The following is a 6,902-nucleotide window of genomic DNA, read 5'->3' as shown; positions in this document are numbered from 1 at the left end:
GAAAGATGTTCCAGATATATTCGATAACCTTCAAGAAGATAAGTGAAGTGAGTCCGAAGAAGAAAACAATATACTTCATAACTCAGATGACAAAGTAGCTTCAGCTTTCATTATAAGCATCACCTCGAAAGACTTGCATCAAAAAACGCACCATGCTACAACAATGACTTCAACCAAAAGTGCAAAATCACAGGGGGTATTAAGTCAAAGAAACCAAGAAGAATATCCTCAAAGTGACGACGAGATAGTCCATGCCCTCCAGTATAAGCTTGGATTGTCGTCTGATTCTTGCAAAGTTGAAGAAAATTATTAAAGTTAAAGTGCTCCCAGATACGAGCCTAAATTGTTAATGATACTCCCTGACACGAGAATAAACTGTCAACTTGAAAAGAAAAAAAAATGACACTCCTTGACACGAGTTTAAACTGTCTACCTGAAAAAAAAATCAAGAACTCTTTGACATGAGTTTAAACTGTCTACCTAAAAAAAAAAAAGAATCAAGAACTCCTTGATACGAGTTTAAACTGTCTCCCAAAGAAAAGAAAAAAAAAATGACACTCCTTGACATGAGTTTAAACTGTCTACCTGGAAAAATATCAAGAACTCCTTGATACGAGTTTAAACTGTCTAACAAATAAAAAAATAAAACTCCTTGACACGAGCTTAAACTGTCTACCTAAAAAAAAAAAAAATTGGCACTCCTTGATATGAGTATAAACTGTCTATCTGAAAAAAAAAAAAAAAAAAAAAAAAAAACTCCTTAGCACGAGTATAAATTATCCGCTTGAAGAAAAAAAAATCAAAAAGTCTTTAACATAAGTATAAACTGTCTACCAAAAAAAATAATAATAATAATAAAAAAATTTGTGAACTACATGATGACTTAATCCCTGTTTAGGGTATGTAGGCATCTTGGAAGTTTGTTCCAAGTTCAGTCAACCTAAGAAAAAAAAAAGTGCAAAGTGTGCTCATCGCATGATATCAAAAGTGATTCGTCACACCCTATCAACTTGGCACGCCACCAAAGTGTAGCTACAAAAAGAATTTTGGTCTGTCGTCATAGTTGTAGCTATAAAAGAAATTTTCATTCGGTAAAGTGTAGTTGCGAAGAAATAAATTGGTTCGTCGTCAGACTGTAGCTGCCTAGAAAAATTCTGCTCACCGTCAAGGTATTACTAAAAGAGAAATTTTGTTTGCTGCCAAGGCGTCGCTGAAGAATTCGGTTCATCACCAAGGTGTTGTTGTAAAACTCATCACTGAAGTGTCGTTGAAAGAAACAAATTCTGCTCGCCGCCGAGATGTTGCTGAAAGAAAATTCTGGCTTTCCGTCAAGGTATTGCTAAAAAAATATTTGCTTGCTGTCGAGGTGTTGCCGAAAGAGAAATTTGGTTTTTCGTCAAGGTATTACTAAAAAAAAATATTTGCTCGCTGTCGAGGTGTTGCTGAAAGAGAAATTTGGCTTTCCATTGAGGTGTCATTGAAGAAATAATTCACGGTGTCACCAAGATATTGCTGAAGTAAAAATAAATCACCACACGGAGGCATAGGCATGCAAGCTTTGTCTGTCACATCCTTACAGCATCTGCAGCAGATCTCTATCTTCGAGACAGATATGCACAAGCACACTTGCGTAACCCGGTAACTTCATGTCAAATGGCTACTGGTTGAGTCAGATCTTTTGGTGGAGCTTCGGCTTAAAATCATCATCAAAACTGATAATGGCTAATGATGCTGGTGGTATGACCTCTCGGAGTATGGTCTCGCTCAATCAATGGCTGCTAGACGATCCATGGCTGATGAAGACGTTCTGGCGATGGCTAATAATGCTAGTGGTATGACCTCTTGGAGTTTATTCTTACTCTCTGAATAGTTGATATCTGATCTGTGGCTAATGATGACTACATCTGTCGTTGCTCTTTGTATTGATTCATGGCTGTTGACAACACTGTCTGTGCTGGTCGCATGACCTCTCGGAGTTTGGTCTTGCTCTATAAATGGCTGCTGGATAATCCATGGCTGATGAAGTCATTCTAGCGATGGCTAACAATGCTGGTGGCATGACCTCTCGGAGTATGGTCTCGTTCTATCAATGGCTGCTGGATGATCCATGGCTAATGAAGACGCTCTGGCGGCTGGTGTTGACAACGTTGTCTGAGCTAGTGGTAAAACCTCTCTTCATCTATATCTGTCGTTGCTCTCTGGGCTGATTCGTGGCTGCTGACGACACTGCCTGTACTGGTGGCATGACCTCTCGGAGTCTAGTCTCGCTCTATCAATGGCTGCTGGATGATCCATGGCTGATGAAGACGCTCTGGCGGCGGGTGTTAACAACGTTGTCTGAGCTAGTGGTAAAACCTCTCTCCATCTACATCTGTCGTTACTCTTTGGGCTGATTCGCGGCTGCTGACGACACTGCCTGTGCTAGTGGTATAACCTCTCGGAGTCTATTTTTGCTCTACCAATGGCTGCTGGATGATCCATGGCTGATGAACACGCTCTGGCAACGGGTGTTGATAGCGTTGTCTGAGCTATTGGTAAAGCCTCCCTGCGTCTACATATCTCATTGCTCTCTGAGTCGATTCGTAGTTGCTGACGACACTGTCTGTGCTGGTGGCATGACCTGTCAGAGTCTGTTCTCGCTCCAAAACGGTGATAGTATGGAGTTTGAAACTCTTGAAAAACACCATGGTTGACTAGCACCCCCTGGAAAAAAAAAAAAAAAAAAAATCAAAAGTGTGGATCGGCATGCATGGAAGATTTTGGTTCCGAAGGAACAATGGGTCCTTACGGACTAAATGCGTGTCCAAAGAAAAGAACAATGTTCATTGTCAGGATTAGGCATATGAATGGCATTGCGACCGAGAAGTGACTTGGAGTCGGCGTTTGTGACGACCCTGGTTTTTAGGTTAGCATGTCCTGTGATGAACCGAAGATTGACCCGATAACGGATCCGATAAGCGAAAACGAACACAGAAAATAAGACTCTAAGAAGTCAAAGTGACCTTCCATGAGGTCGTGGAACTCAATGAGAACTGATGCGGAAGCAAAAGGTCAAAAATATGACAAATAAACCCCCAAGGGTAAAATAATCATTTTAAAAAAATATGGATTCGGGTGCCACCGAGCACACCGCTGAAAAGACAGCAAAAAATAACAAATCTAGACTCAAGAATCACTTGATTCAGAGTCCGGATGAAAAAGATATGAAACTCCAAAGTTTCATAAAAACCAACTTTCGGGTTTCAAAACAGTGCGGCATGGGTAATTGACAAGGGGTAAAATGGTCTCTTTAGACAAAACTGGATGCAACTGAGCATACCGATAGATAGACTAGGAAAAATTAATGAATCTAGACTCAAGAATCACTTGATTCGGAGTCCGGATGAAAAAGATATGAAACATCAAAGTTTCAAAAAAACCAACCTTTGAGTTTAAAATCAGTGCGGCAGGGGTACTTTACAAAGGGTAAAATAGTCTTTTCAGATAGAATTAGATATAACCGTGAATACCGTTCGATAGACAAGCAAAAACTAATAAATTTAGACTCAAAAATCACTTGATTTGGAGTCAGGACGAAGAAGATATGAAGCCTCAAAGTTTCAAAAAATTAGACTTATTTTCCGGGTAAGAAATCTGGGCAGGAATAGTGTTTTAACAGCAAGCATCAATTAAATTTTTTTCCAGAACCGAGGCTAAAAATGGACCCTTAAACGAGTTTTTCTGGAAAAACACGAAGAAGAAACCCCCCTTAAAATCACGTTTTCTACCCAACTATGTAGAAGAAATAAAAAAAAAAAAAATACGATGTAAAGTCCCTAAAATGCCCCTTGAATAGCCTAGGTCAAGATGGACCCAAAAAGCTGTTACAAGCATTTTTTTTCCAGAAACAGCCAGAACAGAGAGTAAAAACGGGTTAGTACATGAATTTGTCTGGAAAAACACAAAGAAGAAACCCCCCTCAAAATTGAGTTTTCTACATGACTAGCGAGAAAATAAAAAAAAAAAACGTAATGTAGAATACCCGAAATGCCCCTCCATGAAATCTAGTCATGGAGGTCCAAAAAGCTGCTAAAAAAAAAACAGAAAGCTGAACTTTGCGATCGATTTCCGGCACCAAAACGACATTTTCTGGAAAAACACGAAAAAGAAACACCTCCTAAAATCACATTTTGTATTCAACCATGTTGAAAGAAGGAAATAAAACTGAATTAAAAAGTCTAGAATGCCCCTGATCAGAATATGCAACAAAAATGCAAAATGAATTCATAGGAGGCTCAAAACACAAACGATGAGGTTTTGCCCGGAAACGACTATGCACGCAAACATAACTTACCTATTTATACGCGCTACAATGGTCCATGGCTTAAAAATATAGCCGATGCAAAATCTGACCCCCCCAACGGGCAAAAAGGCAAAAATAGACTTGGAATGTAAAATATGGAATCCAAAAATGTAAAATGGAGTCAAATGACCATTTGGCCCTTGGCCACACTTCAAACATAATTTATGAGACCCTATAAAAGAATAAGAATGGAATTCTCACACCCGATGCAACCATGGTGAAGCAATGACTTGCGATTTTTCAAGATTTTCACAATATTTCATGAAGTTAAAAAGTACATAGAATACAATATAATGGTCATTGCCCTCCGGCCTCATCTCATACATATCAAATACATTGAAAGGAGTGTACTTAAGTACACATTACATACATGGAATCAAATATACATATTTTGACATATAAGTCTACAAAATGACATTTCATGCCAACATTTGCATGAAATGGAAACTTGAAAGCTACGCGACATCCAAGGAATGCTAGGCGTCACGAACCAAGTCTTCGTACCTGAAATATGCCCTAGTATCGTAGGGGTGAGTAACATAAAGCTACTCGTAAGAGATGAGCATACATCGACCTAGCATTTTACAAATTTATCACCTTAAGGTGAAACATGTTAAAGGGGCTCATGCCACCTAACGTCTATGTCCAAGTGAGACTCGGGAAGCATCCTAAGCTACCTTAAAGTCTAAGCAACAAGAATCATGATATACATACGTGTATGAAACGAATCATGGTTGGGATAATCCAAAGAACACGACAAAAAAGTGCTTGAGCATAGATTAACATGAATTGCATTTTCAATACAATTGAACTAGGTCTAGAGTAATCCATACAACATGACAAAAGCATATTTGAATACAAGTTAACAAGAATCACATTATCCATGCAATTCAACAACAAAAGAGCATGTTATACAATGCAACGAGGTTTAAGTTCTCAAAGCCATCAACTTAGAATCTAAAGCACAAAATAATAGTAGTGGTTCATGCCACCTAACGTCTATGTTATAAATGAATCAATAGGATCAATCCTAAGCTTTATTAGAACGTCAAAACACGATTTTCAACATCGATGCAATTTAACCAATATTGGAACTTCCAATACAACGCATAAAGCACAATTTCGCAAAGTTAATATCCTCTAACTTAAAATGGAACGACAAATAAGAAATAACAAGTTACAACATCATCTAGTTATCAACTTGAAAATGAAATGCGAAATCAAACAAAGTAGATACTTGGACGTCATGCCGGATCAGACCAACAAAATAGTTACTTTAGGGTTACTAGCTTATGGGTAACCTCCCTATGTGCGCACTAGACTATATAGAGGGACTATCCCCCGTACTAGAACCACGTCCTAGCCATAGTCAAACAACGACATCCCTAAGTTTTCAAAATCAACAAGTTGTGCAATAATGCATATATCAACAGAAATATGCAAGATAATCAACTATCAACCCATCACAACCAAATTTGGAAACCTATACAATACATGCTCTAAATTCACAACTAATATGTTAGAATAAATGTCGAATCTTCAGTGTGCGATTCGTTACACGCTATGCATGAATGATGTTAAATATGAAGTGTGCAAATCATTACGCATGATAACAATATATTTAATATTGAAAACATAAGCTCATGAGTTTAAATACAATAACAAGGTAGAACTTTAATTAAATCATGCTAATTTAAATCCCAATGTTCTAAAACAACTTCAAATAGTCCCAAATTAATACATGCAAGTAAACAAGTCATGATCAATACAAATATCAAGTTAAAACTTTAATTACGCTAATGGGACCACAAAATAGATTTTAATTAATACTTTTAATTAAAATCTCTAGATTTTCAAACTTAACCAAATGCTCTCAATTTAACATATCTTAGAAAACATGCTAAGGACTAATGTAATATCACATTACAAGTTTATTTCATTCAATTTACAACTATGTGAATTAAACTTTCACTAAAGTTAAATATAAAACAAAAGTTGCAATTCTCATGCAATAAATCCCAATTTAATACATGTGAACAACCATACCAAAACTTAATTTTCTAGCATGCCACAATACAATTCCAAGTTGTATATCACCATGAGGATTAAATCTTAAACATGGAATTTAATTAAATAAAATGTTTCAAAACCTAACCAAATATTCTAAATCAAATATATGTGAAGCTATATGACATGTAAATCAAGAATATTAAGTCGGAATTCAAATAGAGTGAATAATGCACTCGGGGCAAATTAATTAATTAAATTAATTAATAATTATTAATTTTCAAAACACCTCCAATTACTTTCAAATTCAACTATGTTGGAGAGCATGCTAAGCCCTAATTTAATATACTAACACATATTGATTTCAAACTAGTTAAGACCATGTGAATTAATCTTTCACCTAAGATAAATATTAAATAAAATATTTAATACTTATTCAAATGTTCCAATTTTAATACACGACAATGAGCATATTAAGGGGCAATATAAAATCATGCTACATGTTTAAATCAAATCATGAGCAACCGGGAAAATTAGATCCCGTACAAGAAAA

This window comes from Cornus florida, unplaced genomic scaffold (genome assembly GCF_030987335.1).
Source record: "Cornus florida cultivar Cherokee Brave unplaced genomic scaffold, ASM3098733v1 CherokeeBrave_3.0.0_Hap2_Chr06, whole genome shotgun sequence".
NCBI classification, from domain to species: domain Eukaryota; kingdom Viridiplantae; phylum Streptophyta; class Magnoliopsida; order Cornales; family Cornaceae; genus Cornus; species Cornus florida.
This window is presented reverse-complemented; position numbering follows the sequence as displayed.